Source organism: Macadamia integrifolia, unplaced genomic scaffold, assembly GCF_013358625.1.
Source record: "Macadamia integrifolia cultivar HAES 741 unplaced genomic scaffold, SCU_Mint_v3 scaffold693, whole genome shotgun sequence".
NCBI classification, from domain to species: domain Eukaryota; kingdom Viridiplantae; phylum Streptophyta; class Magnoliopsida; order Proteales; family Proteaceae; genus Macadamia; species Macadamia integrifolia.
In genome coordinates, this window is record NW_024870516.1 from 180113 (window position 1) to 207438 (window position 27326).

General features: G+C 37.8%; 1 protein-coding gene, 1 long non-coding RNA gene and 1 pseudogene across 15 annotated transcripts in view; 2 read left to right on the forward strand and 1 right to left on the reverse strand.

The window, feature by feature from the left end:
• The first annotated feature begins 15721 nt into the window (after window positions 1–15721).
• Window positions 15722–15813, forward strand: LOC122069757 (annotated as a pseudogene).
• Window positions 15814–20855: 5042 nt separating this feature from the next.
• LOC122069741 lies at window positions 20856–22287 on the reverse strand. The gene is made up of 2 exons (XR_006137527.1): window positions 22159–22287; window positions 20856–21455 (listed from the first exon to the last, which is right to left on the reverse strand). It is a non-coding gene; the product is annotated as an uncharacterized LOC122069741 (long non-coding RNA).
• Window positions 22288–22439: 152 nt separating this feature from the next.
• LOC122069748 overlaps window positions 22440–27326 on the forward strand; it is a 34620-nt gene continuing 29733 nt past the window's right edge. For 3 of the 14 annotated variants that reach the window (XM_042633825.1, XM_042633819.1, XM_042633833.1), the window contains exons 1-2: window positions 22440–22617; window positions 23153–23226. The gene's annotated coding sequence lies outside the window, so the exon portion shown is untranslated. Of the gene's footprint in view, window positions 22817–23152; window positions 23227–23562; window positions 23633–26532; window positions 26619–27326 lie in introns of all 14 variants that reach the window. The other 11 variants (XM_042633826.1, XM_042633820.1, XM_042633821.1 and 8 more) reach the window with 10 other exon arrangements.

Here is a 27326-nt window from a genome sequence, read left to right on the forward strand (position 1 = left end):
GGTGCCTACGACTTCGAGGGCATGACGTCCTCTATGCGGGCTTTGCAGGATGGTCAGGTTCAGCTACTGAGGTGGCTGGACGAGATTTTCTCCAGGGAGGAACGCATTCTGGAGAGGTAGACCACCTTGGAGGATTCCTTCCTTAGGCTGGGTCAGGACTTAGATACCACGGCCAACGCTATCTCAGCAGATTTTGGCCCGCTTCGGAGGGAGGTACGGCTGGTGAACGCGAGGTTCGATTATTACGATCACCGCCTCAATGTCAACTCTAGGCCTCCGGTGAACGTGGTGATCATCGATGATGACGACGACGACCAGTGAGGGCTTGGCTCGCCCACACCAGCTGTTTACCTGTTTTCCCTTTTTTTTTATAGGCCTTGTTGTATATTTCATTTCTTATCATTCCTTGTATTTACGCTGTAACTGGTTTCATTTATGGAATGATATATTTTTGGATAGTGAATTTTGTGGTGAATTCATATGTGGAGTACTTGTGTGGTTTGGTGGTGATGTATTTTTCTATCTGTGATCTTTGTTATATTATATTATCTGTTGTTTGTCAGGTATTTGTGTAAAATTTTTAGAAATCCCATTTTACGCCGTTATGCTGTCGAAATTTCATCGAAATAGCACTCTATAGGTTATATCACCAGCCTAATCCCCTTTATTTATACTCACGCATGCCATGAATGCAACATATAATGCAACCCCTTTTTATACTTTCTTTCTTTGGCTTTCAATCTTTAAAGCTTTTATATTAACCCAACCCCATTTCCCTATTATAGAGTCTACGAGATTCTAATGGTATGCTGTGAGTGGAGCAGAGCATCACGCTCTGATACCACCGTTTGTCACACCCCGTTCACACTGAACCGGGCTAGTGACCGAGTTAACACCGGTTAACCCAAACCTGTCAGGATCATCAGATACTGTATTCCACCACAGCATACGCACAACTAATATAAGTTCATCAGATCAGCGGAAGACTAAGTTTTACCTGTGAATAAATCCCATATACTTGATACCCGAATCGTGATACAATAATTATATACATGTGGGCCCGGAGGCATGATAATTACACAATGAAAGTACAATTCATATATCAAGTATATACAGGAAATCATCAAAACAATCAGAGTACACAGCTCGGCTCGGTATCAAGGCTAGAGCTCAGCTCGGCAACAAGGGTTGAGCCTAGCTCGGCATCACGTAGTAGAGCTCAGCTCAGCCTCAGAAGTGGAGCTCAGCACGGCCCCAAAGGTGGAGCTCAGCTCGGCCTCAGAACTTTCGTCCCGCAGCACAGCTCTCGCACGAGCAGTCGGTGCCGTGCTCTAACTCCTCAGGGGTCCACCAGTCCTCTTTAAGAAACTCGACTATGGGACCCAACCCATACTCCTCAGATGTATGACCTGCAAAATCATCTAAAAAAGGGTGTACACGTGGGATGAGCTCACTAGCTCAGTAAGTAGAAAGATGGACTACACACAACAGTCCACACATCACAACACATCATATGCACTACATGCCATGCTATACATTTTAAATCACATCCACCTAAGCAACATTACTAAGTCCTTGGTTTTAGTGCTACTACAACCATAGTGCGTGTATACTCTAGGTACGAGCCGCGAACTCCCTCCCACGATACGCCCATAGGGCTGTCGGAGAAGGCCCACCGTGAGTACTCAGAAAAGTAAAGACAATGCCGTCCACCGGCTCTTAACAGAAATGTAAATGACTTAAAATAAAGGTGCTGACTCCAGGAATTTAAAAGCAGTACGATTCGCCCTCTTGAATGTACCACCGAGGTTACCGACTATCCTACATGACTCGTCGGGCGTTATGTCTAACCGCCACAGTGACCCGATGACCGCGACCACTGTTTCCCCCCAAATGATAACTCAACACCTTAACCCCTATTGGGAAGGGTCGTAGCACGGAATGGTGAAAATCCTAATACGGCATGCTCCTATATGACAATAGTATGATTGCATAGTGCCTCCGTGTCCCATTCCACGGGCCACCAATTCACTCGTTTCCAAGCTGACTACGGCATCTAGTCTATCAATGCATCATGCACCATGATGTTCACATTCAACATATAACATCTCATTCAATTGGCATTTGGAAAGTAAACATAGCACATATGCACATCAATGTGTGGGATGACTAGACTACATAGCATATTCATGATGGCATGACTAGACTAGATATATTTAAATGAATGCCAAACAATACCTTGAAATAAGGCCAAACGTCCTCTCCCCACTTACTTGTAGCGTACAAAGATTCCTGTTCGGTACGGGCGAGATCTGGTGCGAATCGGGTAGGATTTGGTGAACCTAACATAATTGAGCGAGGTTAGTACTTCACCATTTTAGGATCAAAATTAATGCGATCCGATGATAAAATCATGTTTAGAACGTTAAAAGAAGGTCACACGTCCGATTTGGGTTCGATCGGACATAAGGATCACCTTCGGGGCCACACGGGTGGGTCAGACAGGTGGGTAGTCTGGCCCACCGGTCCTACCCACCGATTGGGACCGGCGGGTAGGGGCCCACCGGTATGGCCCGTCGGTTGTACCCGTCGGTATGGGCCAGGGGCCCCTGCTAGGACCGACGGGTAGGGGCCCACCGGTTGGGCCCGTCGGTTGGGCCCGAAGGTCCCCCTGCCTTCTCAGGTGGGTACCCACAGGCGGGTAGGGGCCCACCGGTTGTACCCACCGGTCTTGGCGGGAAACACCCTGTTTCTTCCCAACTTTCTCCATTCTTTGGGGATTCAAATGGGGCTTTTCCCCACCCATTCTTCACACCTTCAAGGTCCTATAGGATGGTTCTAACCTAGTTCTGGGTTAGATTCAAGTGATGGAAACCGTCTTACCTTCTTTGCTCAAGAATAACCTCAAACCCTCCAAATCACTTCAAACTCACAATGCTTCTTCCACCTTGTCAATGTCTCTTCAAATCCTTCAAGATCAACACATAAATCATCTATTAAACCTTAGATTCATCATTTCAAAGGGGATCTACAAGATCTCAAGAAACCATACTCGAATCAAGGGTTTAAAGCTTGGGTATGGTGAATGTTCACAAAACCCAACTCTGCTTACCTCTAACTGTAGATCTAGAGTTGAAGATCACTCTCCCGGCGTCGGAATGGGAAGATCGAGCTTCGGCGCCGCTGAAATCCCTCTTTTCTTCCTCTTCTTCTCTTCCCTTCTTCTTCCCTTTCTTTTCTCTCTCCTCTTTACTATTCTCACCAACGTATGGCTGACATAAATGGAAAGAAAAGAAAACATAAAGCTATATATATAATTCCTAAGTAAGTGAATAGTACACATGGATGGGTCACTCAAGTGGGTGGGTGTACCCACCTGTCCTACCCACCTGAGGGCCAAACTTGGGATTTTGACCGGGTTCGGGGCTCGTCGCGAACCCCACCCCCGGCATACGATGTAGCATACGTATATACCTTAAAATACGGCTACAATACCTGCTTTATCCGTACATAGCCTTATGGTAGGTGCATGTACACGGCTTGGGCACTCCCGTCTCTTCTGGCACTGGATCGGACTTGTCGAGCCAGCCGGTGTTTAAGGTCACCCGAGCCATCATAGCCCATAAGGAACCCGCTCTAATTTCCTCTGGCTCGGTTCCTGCATGGTTAAACCGGTTCAACCGCGAAATCAGACCGGGTTTAAGAAGCGGGGTATTACATTTACTTTCAGTTATTTACTTTTTATTTGAGTGGTTTGAAGTATTTAAATTCCTAGATGTGTTAGTTAGGACGCTTTTAGATGCATATGTTTTAGGACGGTAGTCAGAAGTAGATCACCGTAATTTATCGATACACTCTCGCATTATTAAAAGAATCCTAAAATAAAGTGGCTGCTCTCCTTGTTTTGACCCGTTAGCTACATTGATTCATACTCTTGTAGTAACTTTTAAAATTCGAACAACGTGAAAGAGAAAAAAGATGAAGAGTTATAAACAAATCAAGAGAGAGAGAGAGAGAGAGAGAGAGAGAAGCAAGAGAAGAAAGAGGGAGGAGTTAGGAGAGAGAATTTATTTATTTAAATCCTAAATTTCAACTTAACCAACTTAGCTAGAAACAACTTTTCAACTATATCTCTCCATCCTAACCTTGGACTGATCTGACTTGAGAATTAAATGTGCATCATTTTAAATTACGAATGCAACGAGCCAAGTATCTAATATGTTATAGAGAACTCCTCAACTTTCAAAATGTAGGGCATGACCTACCTCAAAGTGTAGGGCATGATCTGAGAAGTGTCATGACCTACACTTCTCTTCTCAAGGTTGAACAAGTCCTCCTTTGTCCAATTCTTCTTTGTTGCTCAACCTCTTGGTCAAACTTCTAATTTGAGGTGAAATTCCTTCTTTACACTTGACTGCTTTAGTGGAACTTCTTCCCATATTACTCTAGATCATTTGTGAGTCGATCCATGGGTAAATTGGTGTCTAGATTGCATCTAATCCTCCCGTTTAGCATCTTTTATGCACATGACCCTGGGGGCCTGCAAATGTGAGAAATTCACACTATGTAGTTACTTTTATCGACAATCCAGAATCAAAATACTCAATTAAAACGGCAATAGATGTATAAAATATTGCTTAATCAATGATCTTTTTACCACCCCAAGTTTGGGTGTAGGGGCATGCGACCACATAGCGTTCTTTACCCCTTTTATTTTTCCCATATCAACAAGAAATTCAAATGCATGTTGCCATCAACTAACGTTAGTAAGTTGGGATTTACTTCCTTGTTGGCCAGTGCAAACTGTGAGGTTTCCCTTCAATGGAATCTCACATTATAGGCCTTTTAAATGCATTTTCCCATGCTTTTTCATAAAAATTCTCTTTCAAAATTGTTCAATTTTATGTCTTCTATCTAACCTGATTTTATCGGATTTTTTGTTAAATATTCAATTTCTACAATGGTTTTCTTGTATTTAGTTCCCTGTTTACCACTTTAACGCATATTTGCGTTGTTACATTCACTTTTTTTTTTTTTACATTCAATAATCTTCTGACCTTGTCCATGCATATGTGATGATTCCATGACTCCCGAACCCATTATCAATTCTGTTTATACTATGCTTCATCATTATTTTCCATTGCGTCAACATGTTTGCTTTACATTCAGTATACTAACCGCGCAAAGCAACTGGATACATGTATATGGATTTGCACCTCCCTTTTACATTTTTAGCCATGTTAATCCTTTCAATACATATGTGATGGTAATACTTGTGTGTGTTGAAAACTTAGACATTGTATTCCATACAATAATATGTATAGACCTAGGGTTGAAGTCTGGTTTTTACCGAGTGGATCGAGATGCCTAATCCCTTCCTCAAACCGCAACTTGAAACAAACCCTAACCCATGGTTAGACAGCTTGGATGGAGTCATTTCTATTTTCACTTCCAATTAGTAATGGGTACTAAACCCTAATCTAGATGGCTACTCTTGTTCAATAGAGACTATTGGACCAAAACACCTCTCCTTTTGCAAAGCAAAGGAAAGGAGGGGGAGGAGGCCTAGCAAACACTGGACGATCCTCACACATTGCCTATAAATAGAAATAAGCCCTTAAGGCTCATTATTTCTCTTGTCAAGAGAGGAAAGAAAGGAGAGTAAGAAGATGATGAAGAGGAAAGAAGGGAGATGAAGAAGAAAGAAGGGAGAAAAGCTTGGGACTTTCACAAGTTTGTTGTCCACACACACACAACCCATGGTAGATTGTCTATATTCATCTTCTCCCTCCTTATTTCTATGGTCTAAAGTGACCTAGGGTTAGGGTCTTGGCTGGACTTCGGTTGAAAACCAGTGTTGGGCATAATGGTAATTGTTGGTGTGCTCCCTTGAGAGTAGTGTTCAACCAATGAAACTTGGTTTCCAAAGGTGGTGGTATGGTACTTGTGAAAACCTAGGTTTTAGGGTTTCAATTGGAGATTCGATAATATCTCCCATTTTACTAGCAGAAATTAGGTCTACTTAGATCAAATGGAAGGTGAAGTAACCCTTTATAATCCTTACTTGTCCGAAATGGACCTAATGTTGTGGTGGTCAAAGTCTGAAGTAAAACACGGTTCTTGGACTACCACCGGTCAATCACAACCGGTAGATCACTAACCTACCGGTAGGATCTACTAGTGGACAGTCTACTGAGTGATTTTGTCCGTTGTCTAATCCATTGATTGGATCTACGGGTCAAACCTAATCTACTAGTAGCATCTACTTGTCAAACCTAATCTACCGGTGGATTGTAAAAGTGAACCTGGGTTTCAAGTGCTGAATAAACAACTGGTAGATCCCAACTGGTTGATCATTGAACTAACAGTAGCATCTACCGGTGGGTCCAAACTGAGTTTTGCCTAGAACAGTTTGAAGAAACTTTTGGTGAATATTTTGGGGGTCTTTAGTACCTTTGTTAATACACTGATGCACATGATTATAGATTATAGACAAATTACTCAGTGAGGCCTATCGGGGTGTACCTGGGTGTTGATTTCGAGTTGAATTCACTAAGTCATCTGATGACGTGAGTGGGTTGGTCTTATTTCTTTTATAGAGTGTTTCAATCATATGAATTGCTGTATAATGCATGTGTTCACACGTTTTAAATGTTATAATTGAATTGTTTATGTATTGCCATACTAATGCATTTAGTTGGATTGTATATGCATTAGAAATAGGTTGTGGTGTGGCCGATGGATGATTCAAGTGCCGTATTCACCATATTGAACTATATGTATATCAATAATTATGTGAGGACATGTATATATCATGATGTTAGGACAACTGATCCTTGCAAACATGGGGTTATGTGTTTGGATAACCCATAGTGGTAGGTTAGATGAGATTTTCTAAAATACACTTCCACGATACGATGTGAGTTTAGCTGAAGGTGGACTGAGCCGGGCTGACCATTAGATGATCTCGGGGTTGTGGCACTAGGATGAGGCTATCGGGATTTTCCAAGTGATTGACGGAGCATTCTAGAACAAGCAGACTCCCTTTTACAACTAGGGTTTTATCACCAGATGATCGATGGTCTATTTCGGGACTAAGGATATTGCCTATTATGTTGCAGTAGCACTATTACCCCATGACTCAGTTTTATGTTTAATAACAAATGAACTCACACACAACATCATGGACTATTTATGACTACTTTCATTTTCCCAATCCCCTCACTGAGCTTAGTGAAGCTCACGCCACACTCGTGTTTCTTTTTATATGGTGATGCAAGTACGGTTGTACCGACTAACAATGATACTTCCTCTTCCATGGCCAAGTATGGTGGAGACTGGTGGAATCCAAACACGAAGGAGCATGATGTGGGTTGTGCTTGTGATGATTATACCTACAGTGTACCGTGATTGAGTATGCGCTATCCATTATCCTATTTATATTTTAAGATGATTACGTTTTATGATATTACATTATATGTCTTGTTTACTGAATAGAAGAACTAAACTTGGTTATGTAATATATTATCACATCTAGTTTCACCAACAAGAATCATTATTTATATATCTTTATTATTTTCCATTGCCCTAATTTTAGTGATTTATGATTGTACATTGTGAGTGTAAGATACTGCATTTGAGATCCTGGCAGATCGAATAAGATGACAATAAGCATCCTAGTTATATCTCTGGTATCCTAAGGAGTGGGGTGTGACACATGCTCCCGAACAAGCTCTGTTATGATATTGTTCCCAGATATCAGTTTGGATCGATCAATTTTACCCCTACTTTTCATAAAAAAAAAAAAAAAAAAAGGTTTTGTTAAAACAGAAAGTAAATAGGTGTCAGGGATTACCTCAGTATAGCCTTCATCGCAGCGGAATGGATCGACTTGCACCACGCTTGGATCCGCATGAACAACGACGAACGAAAGGTTGTGGCGATCTCACTAGGTAATAGCTAGGAAATATTCCACCCTCCAAATCCAATGATTGTAATAGAGATCCTTGGAGACACACACTCTCAATTGAGAGAGACAGAAGAGAATAGGACAGAGAGAGAGAGCTTTAGAGACTAGGTCAAAACCCTAATTGGCTTTGTGGCCAAAACCCATTTATTTATAGAGAATTAGCTAGCTAGGGTTCCCAATCCTAGTGGGTATATGATTACCCCAAGTTGGTGACCCACAAAGGAACCATGTCGAAACATGTTGGGATTTAAAATGTAACCGCAAGCGTACAGATCAATGTAGCTACGGGTCGAACACAGGGAGAGCAACTACTTTATTTTTTTATTTCTTTTAATAATGCGAAAGTGAAACAATTAATGATTGTAATCTAATTCTAATTACCATCCTAAACATATGTATCTAAAATAACGTCCTAACCATTCGTCATCTAAGAATTTAAAGACGCAAGCCACGCAATTAAAATTAAATAAATAAATAACTTAAAATAACCAACCCACGCAATTTAAAAAAAAATAATAAAGGTAAAAAAATGCTGAAATAAAAATAAAGTAAAAGAAAGGGAAGAAAGCTAGAGAGAGACTCACAAGTAGGTTTCTCTACTTAGCCCAAGGGATGCATCATAATATGAGTTTCCCTACTTGACCAGAGAGTCACTCTTACAAGGGTTACTCTATTTGGCTTTAAAGAAAGGGAGACAATTAAAATAAAAGCAATAAATTGATGGTTTTATGGCTAGGAGGGGCAAAGCCAACATATACACTAGCCATGAACCTTGGGGGAAAGGGATAGCAATAATGTAATGATTGAAATTAAATTTCTAAATTAAGAAAGAAAGGGTAGTTAGAAGAGGGGATGAGAGGGGGGAGAGAAGACTACTGAAGGAGTCTACTTACTTGAATCAATGCTTGAACTTGAAAGTTTGGGTGATTTGAGATACTACCAGTACTAAAAATTAGATCTGGAATAAACCAAATCTGAAATTTCTAGTACTAGAGAAAACAAATCTTGAAAAAAAAAAAGATGCTCCACGGCTCATGATCTTATCACCTAGATCTAAGCCTAGAACTATAACTTTAAAAATAACAACTCAATTTCATAAATCATAAACATAAAAGGTTAAATAAGAATAAAAGAGTGCTTGCATTAATTGACATAAAAAACTATTACAAAAGTGATTAGAGCAAAATTAGAGAAGAACTAAAGCTAAAGAGTGAGAGAGGGAGAGAGAGAAGAAAACTAAGCATAAACTAGAAAATAAACTAAGAGGAATAATAAAATATGAGGGGGGAGGAAGGGGCTTTTATAGGGTTTTTTTCTAGCCGCCTTCCTTCTACAAGTCTTCTTTAAGAAAAGAAATTAAATTAAATTAAATCTTGGTAAAAATCCTCATTCTCTGAGATATTGTGTGAGGAAAGAGAGAATATGTTTCCAAAATTAATAAATTCTATTCCTTCCTTACAATATTCACCAATATCTTGCAATCTTGATTAAATCAGAAAGGAATCTCTGCATAGCATCTTCAAGATCTTGTGAGGTGGTAAGGAGAGAAAATAATCTTTAAGATTTTATAGGAGAGAGGATGTGGTACCAATGAGTGGGTCTCACCTTTGGACTGGTTCTTGATTCACTTTAAGCACTTTCTCTTATAGACTTGGAAACTAAAAAAACAAGAAAAAAAAAAAGTAGTACTATCTAAAGTGGGGCAAAATGTACACTTATATCCCTAAGATTTCATACATTATTATGCTCATCAAATTCCCCCGTACTTGACTTTTGCTCGTTCTCGAGCAAGATAAATAAATAAAGAAATGAAAGAAAAATCTTAACTTACTTTCGTAGGAATCACGGTTGCATTTAGCACGTGCAACAAGCCTTTAAACCCCTAAGTTACCCTAGTGGACGAGTTCTATTTCGTGGGTGTTTGCAGTGAATATACACCCAAAATTTAGAATAAATAAATCCCAATCTTGACTAAAGGTAAGGCTCATACCGATCCAGAGCAAAGATAATTTTTCTTATAAGGGACCCCCACACTTGAACTTTTATTACCCTTTGATCAATTCCAGGCACTAGCATATTTCGTAATTTGGAACTCACCTCGTCTCTTCCAAAACATCCTTATCTTAAGGCAAAATCACTTGTGAAGAAATAGAGAACCAATGACTAAGGTGCTGGAGTGTTTTTTACCAAAACATATTGCCAAGCATTAATGACATTTGCACTTTCTTTTTCTTCTTTTTTTTCGCTTAATAAACTCTATTCTACTCCACTACTTTTGGCTTGAATGACATGGTGGAGCAAACACCAGACACCCAAGTTACTATTTAGCTTCGCTTTTTGTATATGCCCACAAAGACAGTGATACTAGAGTTCCTTCAGAAGTTTCCTCCCAAGAAATTTCGATCAAGACACCACGTTTCCTGAGGCGTAACGCCCTGTCTAGTTCCAAGGAAATCAACTCTTATTCTTCTTTATACCACATTTCACATTTCATTTAAAATTGTGCATTTATCAACTCATGCCAAATTAAAAAGAATGTCTCAACTCCAAATCAAAAGTACAAGGAACCCACAGACTTACGTATGGTCCAACACCATAAAACAGGGGTCTCTTATTTTTTAAAAGAAAGTCCCATCTCAAGACGCAGGCTTGTTTCTTTCTTCTCAACAGGTTTTTTATAGGTTCAAAATGGGTACCTTAGTCAAAACTTTTATTTTGCACATTAATGAAGCAACCGAATGGTATGATCAGTAGCCAAAAACCAAAGTAGGACTTCATCCTTTATCAAGCTCAAAAAAAACAAAAAGAAAAACAAATAAAACAAAGTGGAAAAAGTAGAAACTGGTTTCCCTCCTCCACACTTAAGTCATGCAGTGTTCTCAATGCATGGAAAGAATTAAAAATGAAGACAATGCAAGGGGGTCATACCTGATTAAAAGTTAATCATCAGTGTAAAGAGGTTCATGGAGATCCATTACCTCTTCACTACCAGTATTAGGAAACTCGAGGAATGGTTTCAAACGCTGACCATTAACCTTTGAAATTACCCCTGTTCCTAGATTCAAAATCTCCACAGCCCCATGGGGATATACATTATGGACAATAAATGAGTCATCCCATCAAGATCTAAGCTTACCAGGGAAAAGTTACAATCGAGAGTTATACAATAAGACCTTATCACCAATTGCAAAAGATTTACGTAGAATGTGCTTATCATGGAAAGCTTTAGTCTTTTCCTTGTAAATCCTAGAACTTTCATAGGCTTCATTCCTAAGTTCCTCCAACTCAGATAGTTGGAGCCTACGATAAATTCCCGCATTAGACAAATCAAAGTTGAGCTTCTTGATGGCCCAAAAGGCCTTATGCTCCAACTCAACTGATAAGTGACAAGCTTTCCCATACACCAAACGGTAGGGAGACTGACCAAGATCGGTCTTGAATGCAGTCTGATGGGCCCACAAGGCATCAATGAGCCTAAAGGACCAATCCTTACGGTTGGGATTAATAGTTTTCTCCAAGATTTGTTTGATCTGCCTATTAGACACTTCTACTTGGCCATTAGTTTGGGGGTGACAAGGGGTAGATAACTTATGGGTGATCCCATACTTTTTCATTAGGGCCTCAAAAGGCCAATTACAAAAATGAGTACCCTTATCACTAATTATTGCACGTGGTGCACCAAAGTGAGAAAAAATGTTCTCTTTTAGAAACTAGATCACTACATTGTGATCATTAGTTTTACAAGGTATGACCTCTATCCATTTAGAAATATAATTAATAGCCAAAAGTATGTACAAATTCCCAAAGGAATTAGGGAATGGTCCCATAAAATCGATGCCCCATACATCAAAGATCTCAACTACCAAAATAGAGTTGAGGGGTATCATGTTCCTCTTATTGATAGGACCAAAAGACTGGCACGCAGGACAAGCCTTGCAAAAATCAAAAGCATCTCTAAAAAGAGTGGGCCAAAAAAATCCACATTAGATAACTTTTGCGGCAGTCTTCTTAGGTCCAAAGTATCCACCACATGCATGATCATGACAAAAAGAGAGAATAGAATGTTGCTCATGATCAGGAACACATCGTCGGATAATCTGATCCAGACATATCTTAAACAAATAAGGATCATCCCAGAAAAAGTGCTTAACTTGAGAATGAAACCTATACTTATCTTGGGTGGACCAGTGATCCGGAGTCACACTTGAAACTAAGAAATTGACAATGTCAGCAAACCATGGTTCACTGGACACTGTAAATAACTGTTCATCTGGAAAGTTCTCGTTGACTGGAGAATCAACAATTAAGAAATTGGGAAGCCGGGATTAATGGGCTGCAACTAGGTTTTCAACTCCTTTTTTATCCCTAATTTTTAAATCAAACTCTTACAAAAGTAAAACCCACCTAATGAGACAGGCTTTGGCATCCTTCTTCTGAACTAAGTATCTGAGAGCAGAATGATCAGTATACACCACCACATGTGAACCAACTAAGTAAGACCGAAACTTTTCTAATGCAAACACAACCATTAAAAATTCTTTTTCAGTGGTTGTATAATTGAGTTGTGCATCATTTAAGGTCCTACTAGCATAATAAATGACAGTGGACAACTTATTAATCCTTTGACCCAAAACTGCTCCTATGGCAAAATCCGAAGCATCACACATCAGTTCAAAAGGTTCAGTCCAAACAGGTGATTGAATAATGGGTGCATTGGTCAACTCCTTCTTAAATTGTCTGAAGGATTCTAGGCACTCTTTAGAAAACTCAAAAGTTTGATCTTTGGCAAGTAGTGAAGTGCGAGGTCGGGCTAACTGACTAAAGTTCTTAATAAACCTTCTGTAGAAGCCTGCATGCCCTAGAAAAGACCAGATGTCCTTAACAAATTGAGAAGGTGGTAAATTATCAATTAAATCCACTTTGGCTCTATCTACCTTAAGTCCCTTCTTGGATATTACATTACCTAAAACAATATCAGATTTAACCATGAAATGGCATTTCTCCCAATTCAAAATCAAATTCTTAGATATGCACCGTTTCAAAACTAGAGAAAGATGATGAAGACATTCAGAATAGGAATTTCCATGAATTGAAAAGTCATCCATAAATACTTCTAAGAATTTTTTGACCATGTCAGAAAATATGTTCATTATGCATTGTTGGAACGTAGCAGGGGCATTGCAAAGCCCAAAGGGCATACGCCTATAAGCAAATGTTCTATATGGGCATATAAAAGTGGTCTTATGTTGGTCCTCTAAAGCAATTGGGATCTGGTTAAGCCGGAATATCCATAAAAAAAAACAATAGTATTCATGTCCAGCTAACCTCTCTAACATCTGGTCAATGAATGGTAATGGGAAGTGGTCCTTTCAGGTTACCACATTAAGTTTCCTGTAGTCTATGCACACTCTCCACCCAGATTGGACATGGATTGGAATTAGTTCATTATTGCCATTGGGAACTACAGTCACACTAAACTTCTTAGGCATTACGTGAACTGGGCTTACCCTTTGGCTGTCAGAAATAGGATAAATTATTCTATGATCCAAGCACTTTAGGATCTCTTTCTTAATAGCTTCCATCATCACTGGGTTAGCTCTTCTTTGGGGTTCCGTGGATGGTTTGGAATCCTCCATAAGATGTATATGATGTTGCATAATAGAAAGGCTTATAACCTTGATATCAGCCATGGTCTAACCTAGGGCTTCCTTATTATCTTTTAACACTTTAAGTAAGTCCTCTTCCTGGCTAGAAGTCAAATTTGAAGAAATTATTACAGGAAGAGTCTGGTCAGGCCCTAGGAAAGCATACCTCAAATTAGATGGCAACTCCTTAAGATCTAGCTTAGGGGGCTCAACTATGGAAGGTTTGGGAATGGAATTGGAAAGGGGTCCTAAGGGCTCCACAAATGTGTGAAGACTCAAGACTTTAGAAAAGAAATTTTCACTATCATCATCCAACTCATCCATACACTCTTGGAATTCTGAATCAAAATTAATATCAAAGTTGGTAATTAAATCATCAAAAAAATTTAAAAAATCCTCAATCTTATTAATCTCTTCTTCCATATGTGATTGCTTGCCTATCCTAAACATGTTAAACTCAACAGTTTGGTTACCAAAAGATAATCTTAGGAAACCATTCTGGCAGTTGATTAATGCATTACTGGTAGTCAATAATGGTCTTCCTAAAATTATTGGGATCTCATCCTTAGTTGAGAAGGGCTTGGTATCTAACACAATGAAATTAACAGGGAAAATAAATTCCCCCACCTTTAGTAAGACATCCTCAACCATTCCTTTAGGAATCTTAACAGACCTATCTGCCAACTGAAGAGTAGTTCTAGTGGTTTTCAATTCTCTCAATCCAAGTTGCTTGTACACATGGTAAGGTAAAATATTTACACTTGCGCCAAGGTCAAGTAAGCCATGCTCAATGTAGGTGTTGCCTATGACACAAGATATGGTAGGGCTCCCTGGATCCTTATACTTGGCTGCTATATGCTGAGTCATTATGGAACTAATGTTACCTACCAAGAATGCCTTTTTGGGCACACTAGTGATAAGTTTATGAGTACACAAATCTTTCAGTACCTTTACATAGGCGAGGATCTAAGATATGGCATCCAAAATAGGGATGTTCACTTCCACCTTTTTAAAGACTTCTAAAATTTTATCCATGGAAGCAGTCTTCTTTTTGTGTACTAAGCGATTAGGAAATGGGATAGGATGAACATAAGGACTGTTAGGGATTTTCCCTTTTTTAAAAGAATCATTTTTGGTTTCCTCAACCAAATCATCTTTAGTTTTAGAAAAATCTTTAGGTTCATCAGACGAACCTGAAACAAGAGGCACACTTGTGTCCTCAACTGAAGGAGAGTTAACATGAGTAATAGATGAGGAAGATTTAGGAACGTTCTGTTAGTACTCTACCACTCCTAAGGGCATAAACAACATTACACTGGTTAGAGGGCCCTTGTTGGGTCTGACCTTATACTATATTCAGTGGTGCATTAGTTGATGTTTGTGAACTAACAGGCTGATGATGCCTAAGGTTAGGCTCTAGTTGACTGGGTAAAGTTCCTTTCTCCCTCTCACGCATAATTGAGACAACTTGAGTGAGTTCTCTCGTAAGATTTTGATGGCTTGTCATGAGGAGGGCCATATTTTTTTCCAAGTCACTTATTCTACTTGCCTCTCCAGTGTTGGTAAACCCAGGGGGTTGCTGATAAGATGATAGGAGAGGGGCCCTAGGAAAACTAGCCTGAGGTCCTAAATTTGACCTAGGAAAAGTATTTTGAGAAAAAGATTGTTGTGCAAAGGGAGGCCTTTGGAGTCCAGGTTGACCTTGATTATGGAAATTGGAAGGCCATGCTTGGTTGCCCTGATTCCAAGAGAAATTTGGGTGATTTCTCCATCCTAGATTGTAGGTATTACTATATGGATTATTTTGCTATAAGGCATTAATACTATCATTAGAAGTGCCCCCAGAGGTGTTGGGGCATTCTTCTAGGAGATGTCCAGGGGACTGGCTATTATCCCATCTACAAAATATCCTTTTCCTTCTTATGGTTCTTTCACTCTCTTGGGTTGATTCCCACTCACGGGTTTTGTCAGCTAAGTCAAGTAAGAATTCCTATGCCTTTCCTTCATCTGTAAAGGATGTAAATCCCTTAGGGCACATGACTCTATCATTTGTTTAGTTGGTTAATCAATACCCTCATAAATTATTTGACATAAATGCCATAGGTCTAGGCCATGGTGAGGGCATTCTTGGAGTAGATCCTTGAATCTCTCCGACTCACTAGTTTTTTGCCTAAACTGAAGGATATCACTTCTAAGCTTATTGATCTTGTGAGTTGGAAAAAAATTCTTAAGGAAGACAACTATGAACTGTTCCCATGAGGTTATGGAATTTATGGGTAACCCATACAACCACTTCTTAGCTTGGTCTTTCAATGCAAAAGTGATAAACCTAAGCTTAACAGCATCATCAGAAAGCTGTTGGATCTTAATTAGAACACATACCTCTTCAAATTCCCTTAGAAATAGGTATGCATCCTCAAAGGTCAACCATGGAAGTGGGGCAACATAGTGATGTATTGAGATTTGAGTTCAAAATTATTGTCCTGGGCTTGTAGTAGAACTATGTATGAAGGTTGGGTTGTTCTAGCAGGGTAGAACCTATCTTTCAAAGATTTAGGTGAAAGGTTTTGTTGTTGGTCTCCCATATTGAAGGGTTTTAAAGAGAGCAAACGTATAGGGTCACTACTTGTTGAATCTCTTCTTTCTAACCTATTCTTAGTATTATGTACCCACTTAACACTCATGCAATAGAAAACTACCCATAACTAAAGTAAAACAAGCACAAAAGAAAGGATAGCAAAAAAAATTATTTTAATGATTTTTTGATTTTTATTATTATTATTTTTTGGATTTTTGGGAGCTTACCGGCAGGGATCCGGGGTTGCTCAGGTCAATTCCTGAGGTACTGCTACAGGGCGAAACCTGTCTTTATCATACTGTGAGGCATGGCGACCTCCACCGATACAACTATTATTGCAAGTTGTTCTTCTCAGAAAATCAATAAAAGAAAAGGAAAAACAAAACGAAGCAAACAAAACACTCCGATTTACCAAAAGAAAGTGAAAAATAATATGGAACTGTCTCCCCAGCAACGACGCCAAAAACTTGTTTGAGATTTAAAATATAACCGCAAGCGTACGGATCAATGTAGCTACGGGTCGAACACAGGGAGAGCAGCCACTTTATTTTTTTATTTCTTTTAATAATGTGAAAGTGAACCAATTAATGGTTGTGATCTAATTCTAATTACCGTCCTAAACATATGTATCTAAAATAATATCCTAACCATTGGTCATCTAAGAATTTAAATACGCAAGCCACACAATTAAAATTAAATAAATAAATAACTGAAAATAAACAACCCACGCAATTAAAAAAAAAATAATAAAGAAAAAAAATGCTGAAATAAAAATAAAGTAAAATAAAGGGGATAAAGCTAGAGAGAGACTCACAAGTAGGTTTCTCTACTTAGCCTGAGGGATGCATCATAATATGAGCTTCCCTACTTGACCAGAGAGTCACTCTTGCAAGGGTTACTCTACTTGGCTTTAGGGAAAGTGAGGCAATTAAAATAAAAATAATAAAATGATGGTTCTATGGCTAGGAGGGGCAAGGCCAACACATACATTAGCCATGAACCTTGGGGGAAAGGGATAGCAATAATGTAACAACTGAAATTAAAATCTTAAATTAAGAAAGAAAGGGTAGTCAGAAGAGGGAATGAGAGGGGGGAGAGAAGACTACTGAAGGAGCCTACTTACTTGAACTTTAACCCTCAACTGAAAACTTGATCGATTTGAGATACTACCAGTATTAAAAACCATATCTGAAATAAACCAAATCTGAAATTTCTAGTACTAGAGAAAACAAATCTTGAAAAAAAAATTGCTCCACGGCTTGTGGTCTTGTCACCTAGATCTAAGCCTAGAACTATAACTTAAAAAAATTATAACTCAATTGCATAAATCATAAACATAAAAGGGCTGAATAAAAATAAAAGAGTACTTGCATTAATTGAAATAAAAAAAATTATTACAAAAGTGATTAAAGAAAAGATAAAGAAAAACTAAAACTAAAGAGAGAGCAAGAGAAAGAGAGAGCAACTAAAGAAAACTATAAGAAGAATTAATTGTCTCCCCTCCCCTTACATGAGTTGTATTTATAGAGAATGGGGAGGTAGGGTAACAAATTTCTCTTTCCTAAAAGGGAGAAACCCACAATTGGTTGTGAGATATTTTGAGACCAAAAGTGTTAAGGTGGAGGAGAGAGAAGAGATAAATAAACTTTGAAAAATTTCCTATAATTTGTTTGCTTATTTTCTTTCCCTTTTTTTTCTAATTTATTTCTCTTCTTTTTCTCCCTCCAGGGGACGATTTTTCTTCTTGCTTTGTGTGATTTGGAAAATCTTTTGATGATGATGTGGAGGAGAGAGAAGATTTGGACAATCTTTATTTTTCCCTTTTTTTTTTTTTCTTTCATTTTTTTTTCTTCTCTTCTTGCGCAAGAACCCTTCCATGATTTTTCTTGCTTCTAATTTGATGTGAAAATCCCCTCTATACCCTTTGTGCTTTAAGTGAGTGAAAAGCAGGAAATCTTCAACAAAATTCTCTAAAAAAAAAAACCCATGAGATTCGAACTTGAGACCTCTTGGTGAGCAAGGAAATTTTGCACACCATAGCTCACCAACTATACTAGGTAGTTGTTGTTACCAAAAACGAATCTTCAATCACTTAAGGATGTGGTCCATCGATCCTTGTTGGCATTTAGAATATTTCTTGTACATCTGGGACAACTGCAAATGGACTGGTTCTGCATCTCGGTTTAGTTCTAATCCATTATTCTTTTTCTAGCTCGAAAAGAATAATCATTTGTACGGGTGACCAAACGAATGTGTAGTTTTAATTGAACACGTCTATCTTACTCATAATTTCATCCTCTTCGCAACCATGGAAAAAAATAGGACCTCTTTATGTGTAAAATTGAAGATATAGTGCCCGATAGTCTTTAAGGCCTCGAAAATATAAAACCTGCAAAAAGAGAGTAAAACCCATGGTAGCTCCATTCTAAATATGTAAAATGCATGTTTTACTACCCTATATTTCACACATAAATGTGCTCATCACAGATCAATTCTATATGCAATGAACATTCTTGTGCGAGGAGAAATTAAAATAAGGATATTGCTTCTACTTGGATTTCCTGACACCTTGCTTCAGAATTAAAGGCATACCTAGATATGGATCCAGATGCAATCAGTTCATAGTTTAAGGAAATTTTTTAAATTAAAATCCCTTATATGACAATGTACAGGGCCAAGAAGCATGCATTTGACTTCAATGAAGGTAACCATTATAAGTCATTCACAAAGCTACCTAATTATGGAGTAATGTTGTTACAAAGAAACCCTGGAAGTCTATTCAAGCTGCAATTCCATCAGATAGTGTAAATGTTAGACCCTCCTATCTTCAAAAGATTGTTCATTAGTTTCAAGGCATGCATTGATGGTTTTGTGAAAGGCTGTAGACCATTCATAGGTCTTGATGATTGCCACCTGAAGGGATGTGTGGAGGGGTACTACTAGCTGCAGTCTCTGTTGATGGCAACAAAGGGTTGTTCCCAATAGCATATGACATTGTGGATGTTGAATGCAAGGAAAGTTGGGTTTTTTTTTTGTCACAGTTATATAGTTGTCTTCACATTGCGGAGGAGAAATTTGCCATCACATTTATATTGGACAGACAAAAGGTGGGTTACCTTCTACTCTATATGCATATATACCTTTAACTATAGGACACACACCTACTTTTTTTGTGTACTTAGTATTTTTAATTTGCTAATGTGTAGAGACTGCACCAAGCCATCAATGAAATATTTCCAGGCTGTCACCATAGATGATGCTGCATTAGACATATGTGCTAAAATTTCAGAAGCAAGTTTCCAAGTGTGCTACTTAGAAAGTATTTTTGTTCAGCAGTTAGGGCTTCTACTGCATTCTTGTTTGAAAAGGCAATGTCAGATATAAAATCAATTAACAAGGATGCATATGATTGGTTGAACGATGTTAAAGCTGAGATGTGGTATAGGCATGCATTTGACTTTGGGTGCAAGAGCGACCATGTCACCAACAACATGGTTGAATGCTTCAGTCAGTGGATTGCATATGAGATATGGAAGTTGTTGATGGAGATAATGGATAAGAGATATAAGGAGGGTTGCACATATAATAGGAGTGTCACCCCAATAATAAAGAAATTGTTGGATTTGATCTAAACACAATCAAGAGGATGTATGGTCCAAACTGGTGGGATATATGAGTTTGATGTCATTGATACTGAAGGGAAGGCACATGGTCGATTTAAAAAAAAAAAAAACATGTTGTAGAGAATGGGAAGGTTCTAGATTACCCTGTAAGCATGCAACAACATGCATTGTTAGTAAAAGAGAAAGATTGGAAAGTTACTGCCATGAGTACTATAGCATAAAAACATATTTGGCAGCTTATGAGGGTATTATCCATCCATTACCTGAACTTCAAGAGATAAGTGAATAACACAGAATTCGTATTGTACAACCTCCACCAATCAAAGACCACATACTCTTAGGAAGAAGGAAACTGATGAAGTCCCACCTGGCCAGCGGAAAGAAAGATCAAGAGTTTCCAAGTGTAGCATATGCAACCATGAAGGTCACAACAAAAGGAGATGCACAGGACCTCCAGTGAAACAGAAAGCAAAATCATCCCAGGTTTTCAATTTTCAAGTTTTAAATATTCCAAAATTTTAGTGATCTTATCCATTTGTTACAGTTGACTAATAGTTACTCTTGTTTATGTAGAGAACTGAGCAGTTTGGAAGTCAACCTAATACAAGCAATTCTCAAAAAATGACCAGATCACAAGCTTCTATAATGACTACTGAGTTGAGCATGCAAGCCAAGGTTAATGCACAATTGCAAGCTAAAGAAGCCAAAGGATAGCAAGGGAACAAAGGAACAAGGCAGCTGATGGTGGGAGTTGAACACAACAAAGAGATAGAGTGCAATGAAGACTTTAATTAGATTAGAAGATCTGATTTTCATGTTTATACTATTAATAAAACTTTTTATTAGTTGATGGATTTGATGTTTAAGACAGTACTTTGGGTTTTGATGTTATTATGGAGTATATGAACTGTGTTTGATTTTTTGGTGAAATGTTTATGGATGTGTGAAACATTTATGGATGTTTGGAATATTTTATAGATGTGTGGGGTGATATTTACAGGTCATATTTATGGATTATACAGGTTAAGAGATGAAAATCATGCCAAAATTATGCCAAAATCATGGCAACATGCTGTCATAATTTCCATTACACAACCTAATTCAGTACATAACATAGTTCTTTGCTTAATAACATCCAACTTTTACAATTTTTGGCCGATAAATATGGCTACAAAAACACCTACGAAAAAAACAAACACAAAATTACAAAATATTTTCATTGATCCAGCAAAGTTAACTGTGTCATCCACCCTTATCTTCACACTCTGCATTTCTTGCTGCAACCCATGTAACACATCTTTGAGCCCACGCAGCTCCTCTCGCAACCACCTCACATCCTCTTCCAACTCTTGCATATCAATGGTGGGATTGGGTAACGGATTGGTAGCTGTAATATTCATAGGTTCACACCATGCGAAGTATTTGCATCCATTGTAATTTGGACAGCTATAAAAAAAAAAATTGTTTGGGTTGTCAGTGGTCTATGATATCCTGATCACAGCTTTCCGATTACACCTACATTTAATAGATCCGTACTTGAAACCTCCAAGTGTGCTACAATTACTTGAGGTAGACATTTACTCTGAGTAACAGGGAGCCCCCTTGTTGCAGCAAGAGTTAGGAGATCAATTTTGGCAATCCTGGAAAAAAAAAAAGAAAGAAGACAATGAAAGACATTACTGATCTTGTCTACTTCAACTTTGGAAGCAAATAAGTCCTCTAGGCACACAAACATTACTCATTGAAAAAGAATTAGAAGTCTCAAGTAAGGAGCTCAGCTACTTATCTTTCTCTTTGGTGTTTTTCAGATGTATTATTTACCACCATATATGGTAGTTCTTGAAACAAATTCTACAATAGGAATATATATATATATATATATATAGTATCTGTTATTAGGGATGGATTTGGCTTGACTAAAATGTATACATTGCACCATCCAGTAGGCCTTTTGGGAAAATCTTAGTTCTCCAAAGTTGAAACACCAAAACAATAGAAAATTTACACCTTGGATGATAAACTAACATGTATGAACAATCATACCATTGCCTTGAATTCACGAAGAAACCAAAATTTTCACGGCATTTTTTTTATAATCACATCATAAAACCAATAGAATCAAATTATATAACCGATAAATATATCAAGCATCTGAATTATTTCTATATCAGATTGGATTTGGCCAAGGCCAATATGGATCAGCTAGGCCTTACTGGGACTGATTATGTAGAAACACAACCCTAAAACCCTCGAACTAAGAACTCTCTATTTCGTGTTGCATCCCAGGCCAAGAAATTTAGAAAAAAGTGGTGAAAAAGGGGGGAGGGAAAGAGGTGATCTTACCTTCACAATATCATCACCTCTCTCCTCAATCGATTCAGGTGATCGGACTCAGGAAACCCTCGATTGGAGTCAGGCACCTCTCTCCCTCTAACGGCTCCAAGAAATCCAAGTTGATGGGCTCAAACAAATTAACCCTCGATCGGCTCTCAAGAGAGTGTGTTTTAAAGAAAGGGGAAGGGGTTAAATGAGTCATTTAACATGAACTTCTAACAGAGTTAACAACATAGGGTGTGGTTGTAATTGCAAACTTTATAGGGAATCTAAGTGTAATATGTTTGGAGCGTAATTTCCCCAATTTCTAAAAACCACAAGAAGCAGAAAACCACAGAGCACGACCTTTCCCTCTGCAACTGGTCATCGTTCCCCCGCAGAGCACGACTTCTCCTTCTGCAATTGGTCGTCGTTCTCACCGTCTTTAGCAACTTCTAAGAAGGAGAGCATCGTCTCTTTCCAGATCTGGTACCTCTCTCTCTCTCCCTCCTTCACTAGATGCTTACATTATACACTTTATTTTGTTCATTCACCTTCAGTTTTCCCCCTTCTCCTACTCTTTCCATTATCTCTCCCTTTCTAGTCTTTGTGGCTCTCCCCTCTCCCCCCCTTTCGGAAGGTTGGGGTATTAATCCCCATCTGTGATGCCCTAATCGCAGAAAAGCAGGTAAGGCCCTTCAATCTTTGGATTTCTGCTCTAACCTGATGCCCTAATCCAACAATTGCTGCAGATTGGATGAGTATATACTTCGTTGAAATAGACCAGCCGGGGATCATTCTTACTGGAAATTAATGGAAGTCTGATTTGCATTTTTATGAGATCTGTGTAGAATACTAATTTTATTCTTCCAATAATAGAATAAACAATATTTATTGAGCTTGTTTAACCTTTGCTTGTTAATTGGGCTTCCTTGTGATTCATGTTGTAAAGTGTTTCACTGTTATGGAGTTTTGCTCTCTTTATATCTTTTATGTGAACTGCTTACTTTCAATGGTATAACAGCGGAAGTTATCACAGAACCCAACCGTAATCTGCTGATTGCAACCAGTGGAGGCTTAAATCAACAAAGGACAGGGGTGAGATTTTTGAGCCTTCAGCTTGGTTCAGCTTGACTTGGTCATGTTTGCTGATGGTTTTATGAGCTTGAAAGTTGAATGTGGCATGGTATCAACTGTCCTAGTCTATGTAAAATATTTGTGCATTATTATTTGTAGATTCTATTTTTTTCCCTTTTAAATAAAGAAGCTTTAAGTCTTCATGTATTGAATAGTATCACAAGTACCATAAAAATTGTTGGTAATTTTTTAATTTATTATTTTTGACAAGTAAGATAAAACACAAGAGAATAGCCTGCAGATCAGCAATACCATTTACTAATTTTAGAGACTAACATTTCTTATATTTTGCTTCAGAGAGAATCCATGGTTGGCATTCATATAAGGCTTGTTTTTTCTTGAGTTCAATTCACAAGCCTTACTCAAGGTAATTGTAGCTTGTATAATATAAACCCAGAAACTCTGAGTTAAGGCATGAAAGATTTTTTTTTTTTAATTATTATATTCACAAAAAATACATAAAAAAATTTTATTTTTATATGTAATTGGAGATCATGGATGTACTAGATGTCAATAGAAAACAAAGGAAGTGTATTAAATTAATGGCAATATTGTTGATGTGGACTTGGAATGAAGTTCTATTCTTTAATAGAATGATAGCTAACAATTATATCCTTGTCATTTGCTATATTGAATCAGTTTAATTTTTGAGGGCAAAAGTACCACTAAAAGCTCCCTTTGGTAGCTGAAACACTTCTGTTATTATTTAAGCTCCCTTAATTACTTTACTACCAATTCGTGGCTAATTTGAAATTAAGAGAAGGATCCAATGAGATTGATCCAACCATTTATTCCAATTCAATCAGTTATCAGAGATTCTGTCTCTTAAAGCTGTTTGTATGGAATCCTTAGCTTTCTCCCAAACATTCTAACCATATATATATATATATATATATATATACACTAAAGCCAACCCTCTCAACTACCAAGTGGGTTGCAGATTTTTAATACACGCAAAAGGATTTTTTGCTTTTGGAGATTTGCATCGTTTAGTGAACAGCAAGTGATGTATCACAGAAAGAAAGAAAGAGAATCAAGAAAGTAGAATATCCTATCCCTTGTCTTGACATATAACAAGTGCATGTAGTCGAGAGATTTTAGAAGATCTAATCTGTGATAGAGAACGGGATTTCAGTTCAATGCTAGATTTCTATTTCTTGCTTGTAGAACCTATGGCGTTGTTGGTTATGGTTTACTTTTTTCTATCATTTTCTTTGTATCATTCCATTTTTTGTGTGAATTGTGTAATTTTATTATAGACCTTGGCTAACATGGTTTATTTAGGTAGGTGACTCTTTAGCTCAAATGGAAGAGCACATGGGGTAATTCCTATGAGATGGTTCGAATCCATCGAGACTTTTCATAGAAAGAAATAGAGAAGTGTAATGTGTGGTCAGATCTAGCATGTTGGTAGTGAACTATTTTCTGCATCTAGTTGCAAACCTAATTTCTTTGTGGTGTGTCTGTATGATGAGGGAGTGACATGTGTGGCTTTAATAATCAAATGAGGAACTTTTTTTAGTTCTTGACAATAAAATGGTTTTGCCTCTTTCTGCTAGTTTGTTAAAGTGCATGGCTGGTGGAATTTGTTTATTTTTCATTTATTTCGATTGTGAGAATTGCAAGCAGCATTCCACTTGATCCTGTTTCAGGTGGAGCCACATGGATCTAATGTTGCATTATGTGGCTATAGAAAATTTCAATAGATTTTATCTCTTTCAAGGCTTTAGCATGCTTTTCTTTATGTAATGAAAAGATAGGGTTTCGCTCGAGTATTATATAGAAGACAAACATTCTATTTGAAATTTGAAGAAAGACTATATACAAATATATTTGGTTCATAATAATTTGATCTCCTTGATGTAATGTTCATAAGATTTGAGGTCTTATTAGTAGATAAACTTTTTTCTATTCCCAGTTCATTTGATTCTACCTGATTGACCATTTATGTGTCCCATGTTTCCACAATTTAGGGATACTCCCTTGAATTTGTCAATTTTGGAGCAAACTTACACAAACTGAAAATTAGCAGTTATAATGAAACTTTTAACAACTTCCTAGCACAGTTGGTGAGCTGTGGTGCGTAAAAAGTCCACGCTCATTAGGAGTTCCTGGATGTTATCTACTTCCCCTCCCTACCTATTTAAAAAAAAAATTTATAATGATTTGAAAACAAAAAACCACAGTTGCTCAATTTGCAAAATGTAGCTTAATTGCTTGATGGTTTGCCATGCGACCATGAGGTCACATATTCCATTCCAGCTCTTCAACTTCAGGACATTTAACATTTTGGTTTTAATTCATTATAAGACTGTTGTGTGAATTCTAAACTTGAACCTAGAGAAGTAAAGAGTACCCAAGGACCATGGTTGGGTTGGATGAAACGATCTCCTTTGCCTTAGCTAATGCCATTTCAATCTTCAAAATATCTCTCACTATCTCTTTGAATTTTTCTGGTTCTGCTCTATACACTCTAAAGTTGATTATGTGGCTCACAATTTTATTAGAAGTAAGTTCTTCAACTGTTATTTTATTGCTTGGTTTCCCACCCCCACCCCTTACCATTCCTGAAGGCAATCTTCTACATTTATTATGACCATGTAGAAACCACCATGCATTGGCGGGCATTTGAAAATAGTTGTTGCAATTGTCTATGTAAAATCCTAGAATAGGCATCTCCCGCCGAGTTTAATGTAGATTGTGCAACTGATAGAAACATGGGAACCAAACAGTTTTTCAGGCAGATTGAAGATGAATCTAACTAATAGACTCAGGTTAACCAAACAGCTTTTCAGGAAGAACCAAGTCAGAGACTCAGGGTAACCAAGTAGTTATTCTACCATGATAATTGTTCCACAAAAAGTCCCTCATTGGAACTGTGTCCAGAATCGATACATGCACCAACAGATTTACGCAACCAAACTCTCCCTAAGCCAACAAAAAATTAGAAATTATTGTTCACATGAACAATACATGTGAACAGTAATTTGGTCCCCATTTTTTTCTCCCCCTTTTTTGTATTAACAAGTATCTAGAGTCATATTTAATCTTCTAGAGTTGTCCTTTATTGTCTTATGTTAGTTACTTAGAGTACAAGTCCATACTAACGTCATTAGTTTCTATTTTATGTTTGTTTCCTTTTGTAGTTTGTTTCTAATTTGTAGTGTTGTGCCTAGCCTATTTAAGAGGGACCATTGTAATCAATTGAACAAGTTAATGAGTATTTGTTTATAAAGGATGGCTTATGCTATTTGTTGTGAGATGCAGGTAAGTGAGAAGCCCAAAACAGGTTCTACGTTGCTGGGAGAGAGAGAGAAATAAAGCAAGAAGACGACTTACCTTCGTGGATAGAGGTTGCAACAACTACTTCTTTACAAAATTGTACATCGACCTTGTTGGAAAAAAAAAAAAACGAATCTATAAGATGAGAAAAAAATCAGTTGAGAGATAGAGAGAGAGAGATGGCTGCCTACCTACCTCTCGCCTCAACGATGGTAGATTGTGAGACGATGAACCTTGAAATATAGGCTTGAAGCTTCGGTGACAATACGCAGAAATTCTCTTTCTCTGGGCGTTCCAAGATAAAAGAAGAGTAATAGGGTTTTTGATGGTCAAATACCTTATTGTTATGTTTTGAGTTCAAATTACTCATTTATCGCTCCTCACTTAAGTGAGTATTTAATTCTGGGCATTTTCTCATAATCGATTCTAAGAATGCAAAGCAATGTTTTCATGTGCCAAAAGGACTCTAAGTTATGAAAAGTGTCCGGTTCATTTAAAAAAAAAAAGAAACTGAACCAGGCGTACTATACAACTTTTTGCCTATTTCTCCTCAAAAAAAAAAAAAAAAACACAAGAATCAGTATTTCATAACGTTACAATACAGAGCCTTAGGTTCTGTACAGCGTTCTGAAAAACTGATTCTCATGTTTTTTTATTTTTTATTAATTTTTTAGAATAGAAATAGACGAAAAGTTATATAGCATATTCGGTTCAAATTTTTTTTTTTTTTTTTTTAAATGAACTGAACATTTTTCATAACTTGGAGTCACTTTTTTTGC